The 14,020-nt window shown below is 42.4% G+C and overlaps 1 long non-coding RNA gene across 4 annotated transcripts in view; it reads left to right on the top strand.

The window, feature by feature from the left end:
- Positions 1-4,867, top strand: part of LOC121533569 — a 55,003-nt gene extending 50,136 nt beyond the window's left edge. For all 4 annotated transcript variants that reach the window (XR_005994474.1, XR_005994471.1, XR_005994473.2 and 1 more), the window contains one exon: positions 2,907-4,867. This is a non-coding gene — a long non-coding RNA (uncharacterized LOC121533569). The remainder of the gene's footprint in view (positions 1-2,906) is intronic.
- Positions 4,868-14,020: the final 9,153 nt, after the last annotated feature.

Raw genomic sequence — 14,020 nt, 5'->3', positions numbered from 1 at the left:
TAAAACCATTTTGTAAGATTTGATCTGAACTGAATTTTGATACTTGAGGGATTGAATACATTTACCGATCAACATTTTGAAATGAGACAACTTAAACTACCTTACCAAAAGTATGTGGACACCTGCTCATCGAACATCTCATTCCAAAATCATGGGCATTAATATGGAGTTGGTCCCCCCTTTGCTATAACAGCCTCCACTCTTCTGGGAAGGCTTTCCACTAGATGTTGGAACATTGCTGCGGGGACTTGCTTCCATTCAGCCACAAGAGCATTAGTGAGGTCGGGCACTGATGTTGGGTGATTAGGCCTGGCTTGCAGTCGGCGTTCCAATTCATCCCAAAGGTGTTCGATAGGGACACCGATCTCGACAAACATTTTTGTATGGACCTCGCTTTGTGCACGGGGGCATTGTCAGTCTGAAACAGGAAAGGGCCTTCCCCAAACTGTTGCCACAAAGCTGGAAGCACAGAATCGTCTAGAATGTCATTGTATGCCATAGTGTTAAGATTTCCCTTCACATGAAAAACAGCCCCAGACCATTATTCCTCCTCCACCAAACTTTCCAGTTGGCACTATGCATTCGGGCAGGTAGTGTTCTCCTGGCATCCGCCAAATCCAGATTCGTCTGTCGGACTGTCAGATGGTGAAGCGTGATTTGACCATCTGACTTGTTGGAAAGGTGGCATCCTATGACGGCCACGTTGAAAGTCACTGAGCTCTTCAGTAAGGCCATTCTACTGCCAATGTTTGTCTATGGAGATTCATGGCTGTGTGCTCGATTTTATACACCTGACAGCAACGGGTGTGGCTGAAATATTTGAATCCACTAATTTTAAGGGGTGTCCACATACTTTTGTATATATAGTGTATATAGTATTGGTGTATTGTAGAGTATGTCAGAGTATCTTCCAGTCTCATTTTCAGCTTCTTCTTTTTTTTGTTGGACCGTACAATCTCTTTCAGAGGCATCCCAACATGTATCACACTCATGTGCACATGTCATATGCTGTGTGTACATCTGGAGCAATATGTCAGCCCTATCTGTGTGGTATGTCTATGGCTGAGAACTGTCATTAAACTGTCTGACCACATCACCACACTCAACCATCATCTAGCCCTCGTCCACACTGCAACAACCAGGCTCACACCACAGGCCCAAGGCCAACAGCCCAGCTGCACTCACACACATCCAGCATATGCCACTTTCTCCCTCTGCAGAGCCTCTCCACTGAGCCGCCTGCCTTTCTCTCAATGCACCCTGCTTCTCAAGCGAGCCTCGCTACTAGCTTGTATTCATGGCTGTGGTGGGGGTGCTGAATTAGTATGCAGCAGAGCAGACAGGCCTCCTGTTCTAATTGGGAGCCCAGAACAGAGCAGAGCAGCAGTCTACCGGGGGGTTGAACAACACCTTCCCCCTCCTGCCCCTCAGCCCCAGCCTATCCCAAACCTTAATGGGACATTAGACAGACAGGCTGCACTGAGCGTGGAGCCCAGCAAGCCCCCCCATACAGCCCCCCCCCCCATTCTCCTTCTCTCCCAAAAAGACACCCCCACCCAACCCCCTCTAGCGCCATAGACGCACCCTCAGCCACCTCCCAGGGTTATTGAGGGGGTCCTAGACACCCTCCACCCCTCAGCCAAACTATGCATAAATTAGGCTGGTGTCTCCGTGCAGTCAGCAGGTTGGGGTGCGCCACACCGGCCGTCTCCCAAGCTGCTCCCTCCAACACCCCCACCCCTGCCTCCCCTGCCCCATATTTCCTCCCCTGTCACCCCTGCCCCCTATCTCTCCTTCCTCCCCACCCCCAGTGTCTCCGCTATAGCCTCCCCAGTATAATACCCTGATAAATCAGCCATGGCCTTCTGCTCCACCAGACCAGACCAGCTAGGTTATTGTTGACGTCTGTCTGGGATCTAGGATCTCCTGGTTGGGCTTTAATCACCGGCAGAGCCTCTTCTCCTCTCCAGACCCCCACAGATGTTCTGCTAATAAAAGGAGGATTTGTGGTGTTAACACCATAGGACTATTTTGGGTTGAGCTCAGCTCAGTTCCCTGTTAGTGCCTTAACCTTTTACTCATTATAGGGTATTTATTTATCTTTGGTTATTTTATAAAGATGCTCCGACAGAGTCTGGTGAGTTTCTGTTATGATGTACTGTATCTGTTTGGATCTCTGCTCTCTTGTAGTCGTTATACTGAAAAACAATTTGTATACTGAAACTAGATATCTGGCAGTATGTTTCAATGGTGCTACATCAGATTATTTCTACCAAAGGTTAAGAGCCCATAGAGAATCCCCCCATGCAGTCTCATCCTAGAGCAGAATGATAATTAGATGACTGTCCCAGACTCAGCATCCTCCCTCCCTCCTCTGCGTTATGCAGTGTAAGCTATTGTGACATCAGTTTATGACCAAGCAGGGACCAATGTCTAAGACGAGTGTGTGTGTGTGTTTGGGAGCAGGGATTTGGGTCAGTGTGTTTGTGTCTGGATCCTATTCCCAGAGGTAATATTAGTCTGGGGGGGGTTGTGGTGGCCCTCCCCTATATACTGCAGGCGCTGGGGGTCAGCCGGTGTGCCCAGACAGGCCCTACTCTGACCCCTGACTGTCTGCAAGCTCAGGGGTCACCCTCAACGCTGATACAGACGGCAGATACAAACACACACACACACACACACACAAATCCCCCCAACTGGAAGTAAACAACAACAGCACAGCGTGGCTGGTGAGGGGAGGAGACAGAGACACGCCACACAAGGCAGCGTCATCTAGGGCTAGGCTGACACTGCACGTGTGTACCTGATCTAAGGGAAGCTAGTGCTTCCTCATCTTTCACCTGTCAGACCTTGTAGATCCTTTCATTGTCCTAATCAGTCTCTTCGGTTGTCGTGTGTCTTTTCAGATGCTGAGGTTACTATGGAGATACAGTGGAAGGATCACGCATCAAGCATAATGTCCCGTGCAGACCAAACCAGACACACAGAGAAGATGTAAAGCCATCCACTGTTCTTGTAATAAAGGTAAATAAAAAGACCCCACCACAGTCAAGAGGATTCAGTTCTCCAGTCTACTGATTATCACCAAGTGTCTGTGTGGTCAGGTAAGTAGGAGTCTTAACAAGGGAAAGGTACGTTTATAAGCGGTGGTTGAAAAGTAATATTTTTTTGGAATAGTTTCATTAAATCTTAATGAAATATTTTGAAACCAATTTTGGGGGGATATTGGTTGAGACCCCAAGGGATCCTTTGCCCGTTTCTAATTTAGAGTAAAGCTTTTAAATGTAAAATCCTTGATTTGCTCTAGTTTTTGTATGCTTTTGCACTGCAGCTTCATTCTTTTACCTATCATTTTCATATCATTGATTGTAATAACTATTTTAATGTAAAAATTATGGAATGCTGCATGTTTCAATGTTTTGTGGAAAAAAATGAAAATAAAGTGAACGTAATTGGAAAAAGAAAAGCTGTTTTTGCATTTGAATGAATCAAGTGACAATATAAAAGTTTATCAATGACCATAATATACTGCATATTGTAGGTACAGATGTAGGATTCTCATTTGAGCCAGTATACTACAGCAAGAAAATAATGCTGCAGGAACAGGAAATGTGAATTATTATGTGGATTATAATTAATCAAATAAAAAAATGTAGGGTTTGATACATTTTATGTTAGGGCAGACCAAGTCTAACATTTTAAAGTGGAAATTACAAACTTTAGAACCCTTTTTAAACCTTGAAAAGTTTGCATTTCTTGCCGTGCAGGAAAATTATCATCAACAAAAGAGTGATCAAATTAAGATCCTACATCTGTATACAATATGAATGTGGGTAATGTCACACAGGAGGTCCAACATTTGCAACAGCTATTTAGATCCTCTCAGAGTTATCCTGAAGGACCAGAAAGGAGACAGTTAAACCAAGTGGCCTACGTCTTTGGTGCCAATTAGGTCCCTGTGTGTGAGAGCATAGGGGGTGTTGAAGGAAGCTGCTGGAGCTGAAGAAGGAGCTACACACACACAGGCCTTGTTTTTTGGTGATCACTCCTCCTATTGTTTTCCCACAACAGCCGGTTCATGCGATGCCCCAAAGCCCCCAGTGCGCTCCAGTGCTCTGGCTGAAATGGGCTCTCTGTCCCCTGCACTGGGCTTCCCGCCCGGCCCCTGCCTCCCCCTGACTGGTAATGACCTGAAATTAGGGCCAAGCCAGGAGGGGAGGCCCTGGGCCCTGGGCCCTGGCCTGAAAGAAAAGAGAAGATTAGCCCATTCTGCCTGGCCAGTCAGCAGTGGTGGTATTGACCAGGGCCCACCCAGGGAGAGTCCAGTGAGCCGTGAGATGGCCTGATATACATGCTTACTGAGCTGGACAGATTCCCTCACTCTCACCAGGGATAAACCCAACCATACAAGACACTTTCTTAAACACTGCTCTGGAGATTATAGAAGTGACCCCCCCTCCCTGGGTGGAAACACACACAAACTGGTCAGACCTCACCGTATCCTCTGTCCAGACTGCCATTAGGAGTTTGGCCAGGCTTCTCAATATCGCTGTCCTGCGAGGCGAAAAGGGGTAATCAGAACAGAACAGACCAAGCATCCTACAGTGGCCTGAAATGGTAGTAAATAACAGCAACATTATATTGACATTTACTGTATCACGTCACTTCAGTTCTGATGACTATTGTGAAGAATATGGTGAGGGAATTAAAACTCAACACTATCCTCTACAGTTCTGAGGTCTCTTGGCAACAGGTTTTATGCCCCATCTAGTGATAAAGTCGATGTCAGCAAACTTGTCACGCCCTGGCTCTGGGGACTCTTGTATGTTGAGCCAGGGTGTTAGTTTCTTTGTGTAGTGTCTATGTTTCGTTTCCTATGTTCTGTTCTAGGTTATGTGTTTCTATGTTGGCCGGGGTGGTTCTCAATCAGAGGCAACGAGAATCAGCTGTTGCTTGTTGTCTCTGATTGGGAACCATACTTAGGCAGCCTTTTGTGCACTTGTGATTCGTGGGATCTTGTTCCGTGTAGGTTTGTGTATGACCGAGGACTTTTTGTTTTGTTGTTTTGTTATTTTGTATTGTGTTGCTAAGTACACTATTAAAGAGATGTACGCATATCACGCTGTGCCTTGGTCCGGTTCTTACGACGATTGTGACAAAACTTTAGAAAACCTATAGGCCTATTTGTTTATTTTAAGGGATGGCAGGTTGCCTAGCGGTTATGAGCGTTGGGCCAGTAAATTACTAAAATGTATTTCATATGTCCAGTTATATTCAGATGCATGGTACACCACAGTTACACTAAACACTCCAGAGGTTTTTGCATGCAAAGTGTGCAAATTACGTATCCCACAAAGACCCAATGTTGATGTCTGTCCCTGGTTTACAATTGATGTATGTTTGAGTTATTTTTTTACATTAATTGTGAGTCATATCTCCCTAATGTGGAAAAATCCAAATTCTGTATTTTTTTCTATTCATTTCACCTATCAAACACCTGGACTCCACCCCAAAGTGTGCAAACAGACAACTCCTGTGAACGAAATCTCCTCAACCAAATGTTGTATGCTATTTGAATTAATTTTCACATTATTTTCCCATTTACTATGGTGGATCATATGTCCTGATCCTATAGCCACTGTGCTAACACAATCATTACTTCCTATGACAACAATCAGTTCCTCCCTGCACGGGAGTAAAAGTTGAGTCCTATAGACTCTAATCAAAGGGATAGAGGTCGGCCATTGTCCTTTAATTGAGGCAGTGTTGGTCAGTAGTGGTAGTTTGTTTGTAGGCAGAGTATGGTGCCTAACAACACCAAACATTACTGACACAAAGGACCTTTACAATGACAGAGCAGTAGACAATGCATGCCTATGTCATTCATTACCAGTTAAAGCAAATAAAATAGTCAAAAGAATAACACAGGGAAGTTTACTTACACATTTCCTTAAAATAATTATTTATTGAAAATGCTATCAATGATTAGATTAAATATTACTGAACATGAATGGCAATTTCTCCTTTATTATTGGAATCATGTATGCTATATTGAAACTATTAAAGGAATCATGTATGTGCTATATTCAGAGTATTAAAAGGAATTATGTATGCTATATTCAGACTTTTGAAAGAATCATGTATGCTAAATTCAGACTATTAAAGGAATCATGTATGCTATATTCAGACTATTGAAGGAATCATGTATGGTATATTCAGACTATTAAAGGAGTCATGTATGCTATATTCAGACTATTAAAGGAGTCATGTATGCTATATTCAGACTATTAAAGGAGTCATGTATGCTATATTCAGACTATTAAAGGAATCATGTATGCTATATTCAGACAATTGAAGGAGTGATGTATGCTATATTCAGACTATTAAAGGAATCATGTATGCTATATTCAGACTATTTAAGGAATCATGTATGCTATATTCAGACTATTGAAGGAATCATGTATGCTATATTCAGACTATTGAAGGAATCATGTAGGCTATATTCAGACTATTGAAGGAGTCATGTATGCTATATTCAGACTATTAAAGGAATCATGTATGCTATATTCAGACTATTGAAGGAATCATGTATGCTGTATTCAGACTATTGAAGGAATCATGTATGCTATATTCAGACTATTAAATGAATCATGTATGCTATATTCAGACTATTGAAGGAATCATGTATGCTATATTCAGACTATTGAAGGAATCATGTATGCTATATTCAGACTATTAAAGGAATCATGTATGCTATATTCAGACTATTAAAGGAGTCATGTATGCTATATACAGACTATTAAAGGAATCATGTATGCTATATTGAGACTATTAAAGGAATAATGTATGCTATATTCAGACTAATAAAGGAGGGAAAAGAAGGCAAAATGCTCCTTATAGGTACAGAAAATTCATTTTCAAAATGTATATTCATGAGGTGTATCAGTAGCAAATGCATAACATCTAAATGGTTTTTGCAGGATCCTTTTAAAATTGTATGAATATGAATATGGAATAATGAATTAGCCAGAGGAATGAAAGAATAATTAAATTACATTGTGAGGAAACAGATCAATCTCTACTCTGTGAGGTACTGCAGTAACAATCAATTATGTCAGTTATCAATTACTAACACCATAACAACATATAATTAATCTATTTCAATGTCATGTGTTTTTTGGGGGTGTTTTTTGTGTGCTGTGTTGTATCATTTTCAAGTTGAATTGACACCTTTTACAACCATGCAGCTGTTGTATTTTAAGCCATGTGATGTCGACATAGTAGCCACAGTGTATTGGGGTTTCACAGATAAAATGACACAGCCATATTTATAATTACAGAATAGAGGAGAGGCCCTGGACCCTGGCCTTAAATAAATAGGGAGATTATCCCATTCTGCCCAGCCAGGGTATTTTTATTTCTTTGTTTAGGTTTCTTCAGTACATTGTTAGAAAAAAAATGGTTCCAAAAGGGTTATTCGGGGCTGTCCCCATAGGAGAACCCTTTTTGGTTCCAGGTAGAAGAACCCTTTTGGGTTCCATGTAAAACCCTCTGTGAAAAGGGTTCTACATGGAACCCAAAAGGGTTCTTCAAAGGATTATCCTATGGGGACAACCGAATAACCCTTTTAGGTTCTAGATAGCACCTTTTTTCTAAGAGTGTAGAAAAGGTAATCACTGCTCCTCATGTGAATACATGCTTACAGAAAAGTAATTTCATTCCCTGCAAAATGTCCCATGTTTACGACATGATCATAAATGGACTGGCATCTGTACCAACCTTTGCATTAGTCTTTATCAAAACTGCCATTTAAAAACAAACACCACACAATGGACTCATTATAGATCAAAATGGCATACAGTAATCGTGTATATATTTATTTACACTGAGTATACTAAACATTATATTGAGTTGAGTATGCCTTCCTAATATTGAGTTGCACCCCCCCTTTTGCCCTCAGAACAGCCTCAACTCTACAAGTTGTCGAAAGCGTTCCTCAGGGATGCTGGCCCATGTTGACTCCAATGATTCACACAGTTGTGTCAAGTTGGCTGGATGTCCTTTGGGTGGTGGACCATTCTTGAAACACACTGGAAACTGTTGAGCGTGAAAATCCCAGCAGCGTTGTAGTTCTTGACACAAACCGGAGCGCCTGGCACCTACTACCATACCCTGTTCAAAGACACTTACATTTTTTGTCTCTGAATGACACACATACGCAATCCATGTCTCAATTGTCTCAAGGCTTAAAAATCCTTCTTTAACCTGTCTCCTCCCCTTTATTTACACTGATTGAAGTGGATTTAACAAGTGACATCAATAAGGGACCATAGCTTTCACCTGGATTCACCTGTTCAGTCTGCTTAAGGGTCAATGTCAGCTTAAGGGTAAATTGCACTGATATACATTTGTGGTTATATGAAAGAAAATCTGTCTATATTGTGTCCAGGCCAGGACATAGCTTTCCATCGAAATAAGGTCTATCGAAGAAAAGTCCTGCACTCTCCTTCATGTTTTTATAGTTCAAGTTAATTTACTAAATACATTATATTGCTCATGATTTTATACTGTTTTTAATTCTTACAATCCCAAATCTGATATTGTAAAGTTGTACTGAATATCTTTCATTTCCTGTGCTGTTACTTCTAGTATCAGTAAACTATCTACTGTATCTATGTGGCTGCTCTGTGTTCAGGGGTCACCTCCCTAACCCTATGGACTTGTTGGCCCAGACAACTAATGAAAAGAACAAGCTCAGCCCAGAGGGGGAAAGGAGGTGCAAGTGGGTTGCAGGGGAGGGACAAGGGGGGGTCAAGGAGTGTGAAGTGGGGGATGTGGGTGTGTTCAAGAAAGTCTGAGAACTTGGAGGCGCAGTTTGTCATGCTAACCATGGTGGAGCTATTGAATGTGGACGCAGGGAGCAGAAGGTTCACAGGACCCTGGCTTTTCTCATGCAAAGTCTGTCCAACGCACCGACCATCGCCCTCGGAAAATACATGGGATGTTTAAAATGGGCCCCTTCTTTAATGCAGTAGGCAGGGCAGAGCCCCACACATTACTGAGGAGTCCGCCTCTGTCTATACTCTGTGTCCAAGGCATGTCAACAGAGACACAGGGATATATGGGGAAACAATGGTGCAGCAACATTTCATAGTAGAGTAGATGCTGGAGGGGAGAGAGACTGGAAGGAGAGAGGGAGAGAGACTGGAAGGAGAGTGGGAGAGAGACTGGAAGGAGAGTGGGAGAGAGACTGGGAGGAGAGAGGGAGAGAGACTGGAAGGAGAGTGGGAGAGAGACTGGGAGGAGAGAGGGAGAGAGACTGGGAGGGAAGGGGGAGGAGGGAAGGGAGGTCAGATGCAAAGTTACTCCATCAACAGCAAATGTACGAGTGGGCCTGAATGCACTTTCACTCATTCCGTTTCCTTTACGCCACCGCCACCTAGTTAAAGCATGTGTTTAACTTTCCATTCCATAGCCATGATCTTTTCTTACTGGTTGCTTTTCCCCCCTCCTTTTTTCAAAGGCAGTGACATAAAGTTAGCCTCAACTCCTGCAGTAGCCTAACTGATCTGGACGTCATTCAATTGTTGAATTTTATTGTGATATGATAAAAGTGTTATTTTCTTTCCCACCTTTATTTAGGAGTTACACATTTCTCATGCACAATACTGAATTAAAAACGGGACTTTATATTTTTCTACGTAATCTGAAATATGGAGGGAACAAACACTAGTGTTTTTCTTATTGCGGTAGACACTGAGTATACAAAACATTAGGAACACCTTCCTAATATTGAGTTGCACGCCCTTTTGCCCTCAGAACAGCCTCAATTCATCGGGGCATGGACTCTACAAGGTGTCGAAAGCGTTCTACAGGGATGCTCGCCCATTTAGACTCCAATGCTTCCCACAGTTGTGTCAAGTTGGCTGGATGTCCTCTGGGTGGTGGACCATTCTTGATACACACCCAGCAATATTGCAGTTCTTGACACACTCAAACCGGTGTGCCTGGCACCTACTATCATACCCCGTTCAAAGGCACTTTGGTCTTGCCCATTCACCCTCTGACTGGCACACATACACAATCCATGTCTCAATTGTCTCAAGGCTTAAAAATCCTTCTTTAACCTGTCTCCTCCCCTTCATCTACACTAACTGAAGTGGATTTAACAAGTGACATAAATAAGGGACCATAGCTTTCATCTGGATTCACCTGGTTAGTCTATCATGGAAAGAGCAGGTGTTCCTAATGTTTTGTATACTCAGTGCAGGTTTTCCATTGATGGAGTGTCATTGAAGTATATGGAGCAGCTGCAGTCTCCTCTCTGTTCTCTGTTCTCTGATCTCATTCTTAAGGCTCTGTGGAGCTGCAACTCATTTACTCTTAGTCCAGTGGATATAACCATTATACAGATTTTGTGAAATGTCAAATATCTTCTATGGGGAAAATGTAATGTATATAAAACTTTCAAATTCAATAACTACATTTATTTTCATTAGTATTTACACTTTTACTATGCAAATAGATATGCTTCCACTAAGGGCTTCAAGTTTAAGTCTGAATAGGAGCCCTATTGAAGTGTGTGTGTGTGTGTGTGTGTGCGTGTGTGTGTGTGTGTGCGTGTGTGTGTGTGTGCGTGTGAGTGTGTGAGAGAGAGAGGGAGAGAGAGAGAGAGAGAGAGGAGAGAAAAAGGGAGAGAAAGAAAGAGAGAGAAATAAAAAGGTAGAGAGTGAGTGGGGGTATATAGCTAGATTTATGGGTGCTTTAGTTCTAGACCAGTGAGGGAGTTTCCATTTGTGAGTGTGACCCCTCCCCTGCACTTGGAGCAGCAGTATGGAGGCTGTATTTGATTGAGTGAAGCCCAGTGCAGCCTGAACACTCCCTCTAATGGAAGTATTGAGCCCAGCAGCTCCGTAATGCAGTGACCTCAGTGCTTTTACAATGCTGCCAGCCGATAAGTGGCAATATGCTGCATCTTATAGAATTAACAAGACTGAGGTAGGGAGAGTGGGCTGGGGCTGAGGTGGGGGAGGCGACATCTTATAGCACTTGAGAATATCGCCTGTATGAATGAAGGGATTTAGCCCACATTCTTAACTGAGACTTTATTGTTTTGTGTGTTTTGATTTGATTTTTTTTTTTTTACTGGCTACCTTTACAAGGCTATTTATGTTCCCCATAATGTTTTCCTAGGCGTTTTAATGCGGTGGGATTTATTAAAGCTACTGTAGGAGTGGCCGCTGCTTGTGAACCTGACAGTGGCTGGCTATCAAAGTGACTGCATAGGATTTTAGCATGCCTTTGCAGTGCCACAGGGTTGTCTGTCTCCACTGATGGGCAGCCATATTCTCCCCCTCTACTGAGCCTCTACGCTCTGGGTATAGGCTCAAAGTTAACAATACGCTGTTTCACATTGCTCCGTTTTGCATTGTATCCCTAAATGTCTATACCTGGTAATGTAGCATGTGTCATAATCCGACTGCATTGTCGAGGGAGCGCAGTGCACCCAATGCACCCTCACCCGGAAAGGCAACCACAGCCGTTGTATTATTCTGTGGGAAACAATATTAACCAGACATGTTTCCTCTGTCTTAACACATTCAAATCAGATGCATCTCCAAGCAGCCTTTATTCCTGCATACCTCCCAGTATAACCTCCTCACCTCTCCCACACAGCCATGGGATACGAGGGGAGAGAGAACCAGGGTGCGGATGTGTGAACCGTCATTGTTTGCTGCCTGCGTTCCGGGGCTGGATAGCAAATTATTCATGCATGATTTGAATACATGCAAATTCATCACTCTCCTTTCTGGCACAGTTACAGGTACCTATGGCAACCGCGCCTCCACCAAGCATCCCTGTCCCCGTCCCACTCTCACAATCCCAGGCCCCCTCCGCCCATTTTATTGCCTGGTTCTATTGTTTAGATTGTGGCAATACCAGGGTGGCTGCTCACTGTTGGGTGGCAAGGTATCCCAGAATTCACAGTCAAGGTCAAGGGCAGAAGGAGGGAGGCAGGGAGGCAGAGAGGTAGGGAGGGAGAGAGACAGGGAGGGAGACAGGGTCCTCTCTCCAGCCAAGCGGTCGGTCGGTCAGTCTGTCAGGCAGAAGCAGACACCTGGTGTGCATCATTAACTGGAGGGGGTGAGGTGGTGCCATCGCTCCACATTGGCCACAGTATCATCTCAACCATACTTTGAGGATCACAGAACATGCACAGTCCATTTAGTCGACTGACTGAGGTGATACCACTCCTCTCATCTTTTGAGACCCGTGGCCAAATCACACTGAAGCAAATGCATTTGTTGAATAAAAGATTGTGAGATATCGGTGAAGGTATAATTTTTTTGCTGGAATTTGCCTGGTAATTTAAGGGACTACTACAATTGTTGTTTTACATTTAGTTTTTTAATCTCTTCCTAAAATGAATTGAGATATCTTCAATGGTTATCTGTGCTTGTGAGGCTGGTATGCCCTTAAGGGCAGCGCCAATTCAGTTCAGCTCTGACATTGTGGCACCTCACAGGTTGACTTATAATTGCTAAGCTTTGGTAAAAAGCTTTAGGGAATAAAAACATTTATATCAAAGAAAGAACTCAAGGTTGAAAGTCTCTATGAAATGATGCATGACTCGACTGAACTGCAGTTATTCTGTGTAACTACAAAGAGTGGAATGGGTTTACACTCAGTTACATTGTTTTGTTTTTTATAACATTGTATCTTTTGAAGATATTTAAGATATTTTCATGATATTTATTCAGCAACTATGGTCCATTGCCATAGTGATATCGAGAGCTTGGGACTATAAAGTTCTATCTGCAAAAATATGATTCTGAGATAATTGGCTTTAAAGCTCCTCATTGGTTTGAATGGTGTCAGCAAGTTTTTAAAATCTTGTATTATTTTGAACTTATCAACATGAATTGGGGTATTTAGAGTACTATATAGGTAGACAACATTGAACAGAAAAAGGCTATGTCAATAAATACATTTTGCCAAAAATGCAGATAGTACTTTATAGTATTTTTTTACTGCACTTCAGTTTTGCAATGTAAATATATTTTTTATCCCGTGTAGCTCAGTTGGTAGAGCATAGCGTTTGCAACGCCAGGGTTGTGGGTTCGATTCCCACGGGGGGCCAGTATGAAAAAGTATGAAAATGTATGTACTCACTAATTGTAAGTTGCTCTGGATAAGAGTGTCTGCTAAATGACTAAAATGTAAAAAAAATGTCAAATGTAATCCATCTATCTACATATTTCAAGACATGTCATATGAGGGTGGGTGAGATACCCAATGGATTGGACCATACTTTTCTCATCAATCATTTAGAAAAAACGTTGACTTAAAAACTGGAAATCAAATGCTCCTTCATCGTTAAGACAGTGGATTAATCAAATGTATTATTATTTAAATTATTGAAAAAATTTGGGCTACAGAGAGAAACATACTAGCGTAATTTGAGGCCATATGGCATAGAGTGTTACAAGCACTGGAAATGTCCAAAGGATGAAGAATGAGGTGGAATGTCGTTGTGAGACAAACGGGATGGGTACTGTTGAGGTGGTAACATGTTGGTCTCAGCAGGTGTGATGTCATGATATTTGTTGAAATTTGTGTGAGTCTGTTTATTGTCCCTTGTCTATGTAAGTTCTATATTGTTGAAAAAAAAAGATGAAAAAAAAAACATTTGCGCTGGTGGGTGTAGAAATGTGTATAAGGGTGTAATTTCAGTAATAACAATGATCCTACTCAAACCCCACAGTGACCAGTGTGAAGGTCAAATTCAGGGCAGGCAGGCGGTGTGTGATCAGAGGCTGAACTAACTAGCTACTGCCATCTAGTGATACTTTAGATCAACCTACTGCCTATGGCTCCAATGCCACAATCAGAGGTCAAGCCAACATATAAAGAACGATGGTACTTTATAAAATTACAGCCCTTCTAATTAAAAACTATAATTACTTGATAGATTATCTTCCATTTGGACAGTCTTATTTCAGGTCAACGAAATATGACT

The sequence above is a fragment of the Coregonus clupeaformis genome, chromosome 20, assembly GCF_020615455.1.
Source record: "Coregonus clupeaformis isolate EN_2021a chromosome 20, ASM2061545v1, whole genome shotgun sequence".
Classification (NCBI taxonomy): Eukaryota; Metazoa; Chordata; class Actinopteri; order Salmoniformes; family Salmonidae; genus Coregonus; species Coregonus clupeaformis.
Note: the sequence above shows the minus strand (reverse complement) of the source record. Positions and strands in the feature narration are given on the sequence as shown.